The following is an 11,893-nucleotide window of genomic DNA, read 5'->3' as shown; positions in this document are numbered from 1 at the left end:
GCCATCAAGTATGAGAAATATGCGAAAGTATGAGCCTGCTGAGAGCAAATCCTAGACCTAACCCAGACCTAACATGCGTTATCCTCTAAACTATTTATCAAGACCAGATTTAATTGAATGTTTCAGTGTGGTACCACATTACTACGTGATCCAAACCAGAAAAAACCCAGGACCTGTTTAACAAGTATGTGGAGAATGCGAAAGTATATGTCTGATGAGGACAAATCCCAGACCTAACCCAGACCTAGCATGAGTTATTCTCTAAAATATTCATCGAAACCAGGTTTGATGGACTTTTTCGTTGTGGTACCACATTATTACGTGATCCAAACCAGAGAAAACCCAGGATCCGTTCAACAAGTATGTGAAGAATGCGAGAGTATGTGTCTCAGGGAAAATCCCAGGCCTAACCTAGACCTAACTTGCGTTATCCTCTAAAATATTGACCGAAACCATGTTTAATGGACTGTTGCAGTGTGGTAACACATTACTACCTGATCCAAACCAGAAAAATACCCAGGATCTGATTAACAGGTATGTGTAGAACGCGAAAATATGTGTCTGATGAGGGCAAATCCCCGACCTAAACTAGACATAACATGCGTTACCCTCTAAAATATTGATCGAAACCAGGTTTAATGGACTGTTGCAGTGTGGTACCGCATTACTACGTGATCCAAACCAGAAAAAACTCAGGATATGTTCAACAAGTATGTGAAGAATGCGAAAGTATGTGTCTGATGAGGGAAAATCCCAACCCTAACAACGACCTAACATGCGTTATCCTCAAAAATATTGATCGAAACCACGTTTAATGGACTGTTTCAGTGTGGTACCACATTACTACATGATCCAAACCAGAAAAATACCCAGGATCTGATTAACAGGTATGTGTAGAACGCGAAAATGTGTGTCTGATGAGGGCAAATCTCCGGCCTAAACTAGACATAACATGCGTTATCCTCTAAAATATTGATCGAAACCAGGTTTAATGGACTGTTTCAGTGTGGTACCACATTACTACGTGATCCGAACCAGAAAAAGCCCAGGATCTGGCCATCAAGTATGAGAGATATGCGAAAGTATGAGCCTGCTGAGGGCAAATCCTAGACCTAACCCAGACCTAACATGCGTTATCCTCTAAAATATTGATCGAGACCAGGTTTAATGGACTGTTTCAGTGTGGTACCACATTACTACGTGATCCAAACCAGAAAAAACCCAGGATCTGTTCAACAAGTATGTGAAGAATGCGAAAGTATGTGTCTGATGAGGGAAAATCCCAGGCCTGACCTAGACCTAACTTGCGTTATCTTCTAAAATATTGATCGAAACCAGGTTTAATGGACTGTTTCAGTGTGGTACCACATTACTACGTGATCCAAACCAGAAAAAACCCAGGATCTGTTTAACAAGTATGTGGAGAATGCGAATATATGTGTCTGATGAGGGCAAATCCCAAGCCCAACCTAGACATAACATGCGTTATCCTCTAAAATATTGATCGAAACCAGGTTTAATTTACTGTATCAGTGTGGCACCACATTACTACGTGATCCAATCCAGAAAACGCCCAGGATCTAGCCATGGAGTTTGAGAAATATGCGAAATTATGAGCCTGATTAGGGCAAATCCTAGACCTAACCCAGACCTAACATGCGTTATCCTCTAAAATATTGATCGAAACCAGGTTTAATGGACTGTTTCAGTGTGGTACCACATTACTACGTGATCCAAACCAGAAAAAACCCAGAATCTGTTTTACAAGTATGTGGAGAATGCGAAAGTATGTGTCTGATGAGGGCAAATCCCAGGCCCAACCTAGACATAACATGCGTTATCCTCTAAAATATTGATCGAAACCAGGATTAATTGACTCTTTCAGTGTGGTACCGCATTACTACGTGATCCAAACCAGAAATAGCCAGGGATCTGTTCAACAAGTATGTGAAAAATGCGAAAATATTACCCTGATGAGGGCAAATCCCGGACCTATCCCAGACCTAACTTGCGTTATCCTCTAAAATATTGATCGAAACCAGGTTTAATTTACTGTTTCAGTGTGGACCACATTACTACGTGATCCAATCCAGAAAACGCCCAGGATCTAGCCATGGAGTTTGAGAAATATGCGAAATTATGAGCCTGATTAGGGCAAATCCTAGACCTAACCCAGACCTAACATGCGTTATCCTCAAAAATATTGATCGAAACCAGGTTTAATTGAATGTTTCAGTGTGGTACCGCATTACTACGTGATCCAAACGAGAAAAAGCCCAGAATCTGGCCATCAACTATGAGAAATATGCGAAAGTACGAGCCTGATGTGAGCAAATCCCTGTCCTAACCAAGACCTAACATGCGTTATTCTCTAAAATATTGATCGAAACCAGGTTTAATGGACAGTTTCAGTGTGGTACCACATTACTACGTGATCCAAACCAGAAAAAACCCAGGATCTGGTCAACAAGTATGTGGAGAATGCGAAAGTATGAGCCTGACGAGGGCAAATCCCAGACCTATCCCAGACATAACATGCGTTATCCTCTAAAATATTGACCGAAACCAGGTTTAATGGACTGTTGCAGTGTGGTAACACATTACTACCTGATCCAAACCAGAAAAATACCCAGGATCTGATTAACAGGTATGTGTAGAACGCGAAAATATGTGTCTGATGAGGGCAAATCCCCGACCTAAACTAGACATAACATGCGTTACCCTCTAAAATATTGATCGAAACCAGGTTTAATGGACTGTTTCGGTGTGGTACCATATTACTACGTGATCCAAACCAGAAAAAGCCCAGGATCTGGCCATCAAGTATGAGAAATATGCGAAAGTATGAGCCTGCTGGGAGCAAATCCTAGACCTAACCCAGACCTAACATGCGCTATCCTCTAAACTATTTATCAAGACCAGATTTAATTGAATGTTTCAGTGTGGTACCACATTACTACGTGATCCAAACCAGAAAAAACCCAGGACCTGTTTAACAAGTATGTGGAGAATGCGAAAGTATATGTCTGATGAGGACAAATCCCAGACCTAACCTAGACCTAACATGAGTTATTCTCTAAAATATTCATCGAAACCAGGTTTAATGGACTTTTTCGTTGTGGTACCACATTATTACGTGATCCAAACCAGAGAAAACCCAGGATCCGTTCATCAAGTATGTGAAGAATGCGAGAGTATGTGTCTCAGGGAAAATCCCAGGCCTAACCTAGACCTAACTTGCGTTATCCTCTAAAATATTGACCGAAACCAGGTTTAATGGACTGTTGCAGTGTGGTAACACATTACTACCTGATCCAAACCAGAAAAATACCCAGGATCTGATTAACAGGTATGTGTAGAACGCGAAAATATGTGTCTGATGAGGGCAAATCCCCGGCCTAAACTAGACATAACATGCGTTACCCTCAAAAATATTGATCGAAACCTGTTTTAATCGACTGTTTCAGTGAGGTACCACATTACTACGTGATCCAAACCAGAAACAGCCCAGAATCTGGCCATCAACTATGAGAAATATGCGAAAGTACGAGCCTGCTGAGGGCAAATCCTAGACCTAACCCAGACCTAACATGCGTTATCCTCTAAAATATTGATCGAGACCAGGTTTAATGGACTGTTTCAGTGTGGTACCACATTACTACGTGATCCAAACCAGAAAAAACCCAGGATCTGTTTAACAAGTATGTGGAGAATGCGAATATATGTATCTGATGAGGGCAAATCCCAAGCCCAACCTAGACATAACATGCGTTATCCTCTAAAATATTGATCGAAACCAGGTTTAATGGACTGTTTCAGTGTGGTACCACATTACTACGTGATCCAAACCAGAAAAAACCCAGGATCTGTTTAACAAGTATGTGGAGAAGGCGAATATATGTGTCTGATGAGGGCAAATCCCAAGCCCAACCTAGACATAACATGCGTTATCCTCTAAAATATTGATCGAAACCAGGTTTAATTTACTGTATCAGTGTGGCACCACATTACTACGTGATCCAATCCAGAAAACGCCCAGGATCTAGCCATGGAGTTTGAGAAATATGCGAAATTATGAGCCTGATTAGGGCAAATCCTAGACCTAACCCAGACCTAACATGCGTTATCCTCTAAAATATTGATCGAAACCAGGTTTAATGGACTGTTTCAGTGTGGTACCACATTACTACGTGATCCAATCCAGAAAAAGCCCAGGATCTGGCCATCAAGTATGAGAATTATGCGAAAGTATGAGCCTGCTGAGGGCAAATCCTAGACCTAACCCAGACCTAACATGCGTTATCCTCTAAAATATTGATCGAAACCAGGTTTAATGGACTGTTTCAGTGTGGTACCACATTACTACGTGATCCAAACCAGAAAAAACCCAGGATCTGTTCAACAAGTATGTGAAGAATGCGAAAGTATGTGTCTGATGAGGGAAAATCCCAGGCCTAACCTAGACCTAACTTTCGTTATCCTCTAAAATATTTATCAAGACCAGATTTAATTGAATGTCTCAGTGTGGTACCACATTACTGCGTGATCCAAACCAGAAAAAACCCAGAATCTGTTTAACAAGTATGTGGAGAATGCGAAAGTATGTGTCTGATGACGGCAAATCCCAAGCCCAACCTAGACATAACATGTGTTATCCTCTAAAATATTGATCGAAACCAGGTTTAATTGACTGTTTCAGTGTGGTACCACATTACTACGTAATCCAAACCAGAAATAGCCAGGGATCTGTTCAACAAGTATGTGAAAAATGCGAAAATATGACCCTGATGAGGGCAAATCCCGGACCTATCCCAGACCTAACTTGCGTTATCCTCTAAAATATTGATCGAAACCAGGTTTAATTTACTGTTTCAGTGTGGCACCACATTACTACGTGATCCAATCCAGAAAAAGCCCAGGATCTGCTTAACAAGTTTGTGGAGAATGCGAAAGTATGTGTCTGATGAGGGCAAATCCCAGGCCCAACCTAGACAAAACATGCGTTATCCTCTAAAATATTGATCGAAACCAGGTTTAATGGACTGTTTCAGTGTGGTACCACATTACTACGTGATCCAAACCAGAAAAAGCCCAGGATCTGGCCATCAAGTATGAGAATTATGCGAAATTATGACCCTGATGAGGGCAAATCCTAGACCTAACCCAGACCTAACATGCGTTATCCTCTAAAATATTTATCAAGACCAGATTTAATTGAATGTTTCAGTGTGGTACCGCATTACTACGTGATCCAAACCAGAAAAAACCCAGGTTCCGTTCAACATGTATGTGGAGAATGCGAAAGTATGTGTCTGATGAGGGAAAATCCCTGGCCTAACCAAGACCTAACATGCGTTATCCTCAAAAATATTGATCGAAGCCAGGTATAATCGACTGTTTCAGTGTGGTAACACATTACTACCTGATCCGAACCAGAAAAATACCCAGGATCTGTTTAACAGGTATGTGTAGAACGCGAAAATATGTGTCTGATGAGGGCAAATCCCCGGCCTAAAATAGACATAACATGCGTTATCCTCTAAAATATTGATCGAAACCAGGTTTAATGGACTGTTTCAGTGTGGTACCACATTACTACGTGATCCAAACCAGAAAAAACCCAGGGTCTGGTCAACAAGTATGTGGAGAATGCGAAAGTATGAGCCTGACGAGGGCAAATCCCAGACCTATCCCAGACATAACATGCGTTATCCTCTAAAATATTGATCGAAACCAGGTTTAATGGACTGTTTCAGTGTGGTACCACATTACTACCGGATCCAAACCAGAAAAAGCCCAGAATCTAGCCATCAAGTATGAGAAATATGCGAAAGTATGAGCCTGCTGAGGGCAAATCCTAGACCTAACCCAGACCTAACATGCGTTATCCTCTAAAATATTTATCAAGACCAGATTTAATTGAATGTTTCAGTGTGGCACCACATTACTACGTGATCCAAACCAGAAAAAACCCAGGATCTGTTTAACAAGTATGTGGAGAATGCGAAAATATGTGTCTGATGAGGGCAAATCCCAGGCCCAACTTAGACATAACATGCGTTATCCTCTAAAATATTGATCGAAACCAGGTTTAATGGACTGTTCCAGTGTGGTACCACATTACTACGTGATCCAGTCCAGAAAAAGCCCAGGATCTGGCCATCAAGTATGAGAAATATGCGAAAGTGTGAGCCTGCTGAGGGCAATTCCTAGACCTAACCCAGACCTAACATGCGTTTTCCTCTAAAATATTTATCAAGACCAGATTTAATTGAATGTTTAAGTGTGGTACCACATTACTACGTGATCCAAACCAGAAAAAACCCACGATCTGTTTAAGAAGTATGTGGAGAATGCGAAAGTATGTGTCTGATGAGGGCAAATCCCAGGCTCAACCTAGACATAACATGCGTTATCCTCTAAAATATTGATCAAAACCAGGTTTAATTGACTCTTCCAGTGTGGTACCACATTACTACGTGATCGAAACCAGAAATAGCCTGTGATCTGTTCAACAAGTATGTGAAAAATGCGAAAATATGACCCTGATGAGGGCAAATCCCGGATCTATCCCAGACCTAACTTGCGTTATCCTCTAAAATATTCATCGAAACCAGGTTTAATTTACTGTTTCAGTGTGGTACCACATTACTACGTGATCCAATCCAGAAAAAGCCCAGGATCTAGCCATGGAGTTTGAGAAATAAGCGAAATTATGACCCTGATGAGGGCAAATCCCGGACCTATCCCAGACCTAACTTGCGTTATCCTCTAAAATATTGATCGAAACCAGGTTTAATTGACTGTTTCAGTGTGGTACCACATTACTACGTTATCCAAACCAGAAATAGCCAGGGATCTGTTCAACAAGTATGTGAAAAATGCGAAAATATGACCCTGATGAGGGCAAATCCCACGTCCAACCGAGACATAACATGCGTTATCCTCTAAAATATTGATCGAAACCAGGTTTAATGGACTGTTTCAGAGTGGTACCCCATTATTACGTGATCCAAACCAGAAATAGCCAGGGATCTGTTCAACAAGTATGTGAAAAGTGCGAAAATATGACCCTGATGAGGGCAAATCCCAGTCCTATCCCAGACCTAACTTGCGTTGTCCTCTAAAATATTGATGGAAACCAGGTTTAATTGAATGTTTCAGTGTGGTACCACATTACTACGTGATCCAAACCAGAAAAAACCCAGGATCTGTTTAACAAGTATGTGGAGAATGCGAAAGTATGTGTCTGATGAGGGAAAATCCCAGGACCAACCTAGACATAATATGCGTTATCCTATAAAATATTGATGGAAACCAGGTTTAATGGACTGTTTCAGTGTGGTACCACATTACTACGTGATCCAAACCAGAAAAAACCCAGGATCTGTTTAACAAGTATGTGGAGAATGCGAAAATATGTGTCTGATGAGGGCAAATCCCAGGCCCAACCTAGACATAACATGCGTTATCCTCTAAAATATTGATCGAAACCAGGTTTAATTGACTCTTTCAGTGTGGTACCACATTACTATGTGATCCAAACCAGAAATAGCCAGGGATCTGTTCAACAAGTATGTGAAAAATGCGAAAATATGACCCTGATGAGGGCAAATCCCGGACCTATCCCAGACCTAACTTGCGTTATCCTCAAAAATATTGATCGAAACCAGGTTCAATAGAACGTTTCAGTGTGGTACCTTATTACTACGTGATCCAAACCAGAAAAAACCCAGGATCCGTTCAACAAGTATGTGGAGAATGCGAAAGCATGTGTCTGGTGAGGGCAAATCCCCGGCCTAAACTAGACATAACATGCGTTATCCTCTAAAATAGTGATCGAAACCAGGTTTAATGGACTGTTTCAGTGTGGTACCACATTACTACCGGATCCAAACCAGAAAAATTCCCAGGATCTGCTAAACAGGTATGTGGAGAATGCGAAAGTATGTGTCTGACGAGGGTAAATCCTAGGCCCAACCTAGACAAAACATGCGTTATCCTCTAAAATATTGATCGAGACCAGGTTTAATTGACTGTTTCAGTGTGGTACCATATTACTACGTGATCCAAACCAGAAATAGCCAGGGATCTGTTCAACAAGTATGTGAAAAATGCGAAAATATGACCCTGATGAGCGCAAATCCCGGACCTATCCCAGACCTAACTTGCGTTATCCTCTAAAATATTGATCGAAACCAAGTTTAATGGACTGTTCCAGTGTGGTTCCACATTACTACGTGATCCAGTCCAGAAAAAGCCCAGGATCTGGCCATCAAGTATGAGAAATATGCGAAAGTATGAGCTTGCTGAGGGCAAATCCTAGACCTAACCCAGACCTAACATGCGTTTTCCTCTAAAATATTTATCAAGACCAGATTTAATTGAATGTTTCAGTGTGGTACCACATTACTACGTGATCCAAACCAGAAAAAACCCACGATCTGTTTAACAAGTATGAGGAGAATGCGAAAGTATGTGTCTGATGAGGGCAAATCCCAGGCTCAACCTAGACATAACATGCGTTATCCTCTAAAATATTGATCGAAACCAGGCTTAATTGACTCTTTCAGTGTGGTACCACATTACTACGTGATGGAAACTAGAAATAGCCTGGGATCTGTTCAACAAGTGTGTGAAAAATGCGAAAATATGACCCTGATGAGGGCAAATCCCGGATCTATCCCAGACCTAACTTGCGTTATCCTCTAAAATATTGATCGAAACCAGGTTTAATTTACTGTTTCAGTGTGGTACCACATTACTACGTGATCCAATCCAGAACAAGCCCAGGATCTAGCCATGGAGTTTGAGAAATAAGCGAAATTATGACCCTGATGAGGGCAAATCCCGGACCTATCCCAGACCTAACTTGCGTTATCCTCTAAAATATTGATCGAAACCAGGTTTAATTGACTGTTTCAGTGTGGTACCACATTATTACGTGATCCAAACCAGAAATAGCCAGGGATCTGTTCAACAAGAATGTGAAAAGTGCGAAAATATGACCCTGATGAGGGCAAATCCCAGTCCTATCCCAGACCTAACTTGCGTTGTCCTCTAAAATATTGATGGAAACCAGGTTTAATTGAATGTTTCAGTGTGGTACCACATTACTACGTGATCCAAACCAGAAAAAACCCAGGGTCTGTTTAACAAGTATGTGGAGAATGCGAAAGTATGTGTCTGATGAGGGAAAATCCCAGGCCTAACCAAGACCTAACATGCGTTATCCTCAAAAATATTGATCGAAACCTGGTTTAATCGACTGTTTCAGTGTGGTACCACATTACCACCTGATCCAAAACAGAAAAATACCCTGGATCTGTTTAACAGGTATGTGTAGAACGCGAAAATATGTGTCTGATGAGGGCAAATCCCAAGCCCAACCTAGACATAACATGCGTTATCCTCTAAAATATTGATCGGAACCAGGTTTAATTGACTGTTTCAGTGTGGTACCACATTACTACGTAATCCAAACCAGAAATAGCCAGGGATCTGTTCAACAAGTATGTGAAAAATGCGAAAATATTACTCTGATCAGGTCAAATCCCGGACCTATCCCAGACATAACATGCGTTATCCCCTAAAATATTGATCGAAACCAGGTTTAATTGACTGTTTCAGTGTGGTACCACATTACTACGTGATCCAAACCAGAAATAGCCAGGGATCTGTTCAACAAGTATGAGAAATATGCGAAAGTACGAGCCTGATGAGAGCAAATCCCAGACCTGACCTAGATCTAACATGAGTCATTCTCTAAAATATTCATCGAATCCAGGTTTAATGGACTTTTTCAGTGTGGTACCACATTACTACGTGTTCCAAACCAGAAAAAAACCCAGGATCCGTTCAACAAGTATGTGAAGAATGCGAAAGTATGTGTCTGATGAGGGAAAATCCCAGGCCTAACCTAGACCTAACTTGCGTTATCCTCTAAAATATTGATCGAAACCAGGTTTAATGGACTGTTTCAGTGTGGTACCACATTACTACGTGATCCATACCAGAAAAAACCCAGGATCTGTTCAACAAGTATGTGAAGTATGCGAAAGTATGAGCCTGCTGAGGACAAATCCTAGACCTAACCCAGACCTAACATGCGTTATCCTCTAAAATATTTATCAACACCAGATTTAATTGTATGTTTCAGTGTGGTACCACATTTCTACGCGATCCAAACCAGAAAAAACCCAGGATCTCGTCAACAAGTATGTGGAGAATGCGAAAGTATGAGCCTGACGAGGGCAAATCCCAGACCTATCCCAGACATAACATGCGTTATCCTCTAAAATATTGATGGAAACCAGGTTTAATAGACTGTTTCAGTGTGGCACCACATTACTACGTGATCCAAACCAGAAAAAGCCCAGGATCTGGCCATCAAGTATGAGAAATATGCGAAAGTATGAGCCTGCTGAGGGCAAATCCTAGACCTAACCCAGACCTAACATGCGTTATCCTCTAAAATATTGATCGAGACCAGGTTTAATGGACTGTTTCAGTGTGGTACCACATTACTACGTGATCCAAACCAGAAAAAACCCAGGATCTGTTCAACAAGTATGTGAAGAATGCGAAAGTATGTTTCTGATGAGGGAAAATCCCAGGCCTAACCTAGACCTAACTTGCGTTATCCTCTAAAATATTGATCGAAACCAGGTTTAATGGACTGTTTCAGTGCGGTACCACATTACTACGTGATCCAAACCAGAAAAAACCCAGGATCTCGTCAACAAGTATGTGGAGAATGCGAAAGTATGTGTCTGATGAGGGAAAATCCCAACCCTAACAAAAACCTAACATGCGTTATCCTCAATAATATTGATCGAAACCAGGTTTAATGGACTGTTTCAGTGTGGTACCACATTACTACGTGATCCAAACCAGAAAAAACCCAGGATCTGTTTAACAAGTATGTGTAGAACGCGAAAATATGTGTCTGATGAGGGCAAATCCCCGACCTAAACTAGACATAACATGCGTTACCCTCTAAAATATTGATCGAAACCAGGTTTAATGGACTGTTTCGGTGTGGTACCATATTACTACGTGATCCAAACCAGAAAAAGCCCAGGATCTGGCCATCAAGTATGAGAAATATGCGAAAGTATGAGCCTGCTGGGAGCAAATCCTAGACCTAACCCAGACCTAACATGCGCTATCCTCTAAACTATTTATCAAGACCAGATTTAATTGAATGTTTCAGTGTGGTACCACATTACTACGTGATCCAAACCAGAAAAAACCCAGGACCTGTTTAACAAGTATGTGGAGAATGCGAAAGTATATGTCTGATGAGGACAAATCCCAGACCTAACCTAGACCTAACATGAGTTATTCTCTAAAATATTCATCGAAACCAGGTTTAATGGACTTTTTCGTTGTGGTACCACATTATTACGTGATCCAAACCAGAGAAAACCCAGGATCCGTTCATCAAGTATGTGAAGAATGCGAGAGTATGTGTCTCAGGGAAAATCCCAGGCCTAACCTAGACCTAACTTGCGTTATCCTCTAAAATATTGACCGAAACCAGGTTTAATGGACTGTTGCAGTGTGGTAACACATTACTACCTGATCCAAACCAGAAAAATACCCAGGATCTGATTAACAGGTATGTGTAGAACGCGAAAATATGTGTCTGATGAGGGCAAATCCCCGGCCTAAACTAGACATAACATGCGTTACCCTCAAAAATATTGATCGAAACCTGTTTTAATCGACTGTTTCAGTGAGGTACCACATTACTACGTGATCCAAACCAGAAACAGCCCAGAATCTGGCCATCAACTATGAGAAATATGCGAAAGTACGAGCCTGCTGAGGGCAAATCCTAGACCTAACCCAGACCTAACATGCGTTATCCTCTAAAATATTGATCGAA

This window comes from Colletes latitarsis, chromosome 1 (assembly GCF_051014445.1).
Source record: "Colletes latitarsis isolate SP2378_abdomen chromosome 1, iyColLati1, whole genome shotgun sequence".
Lineage (NCBI taxonomy): Eukaryota > Metazoa > Arthropoda > Insecta > Hymenoptera > Colletidae > Colletes > Colletes latitarsis.
Note: the sequence above shows the minus strand (reverse complement) of the source record.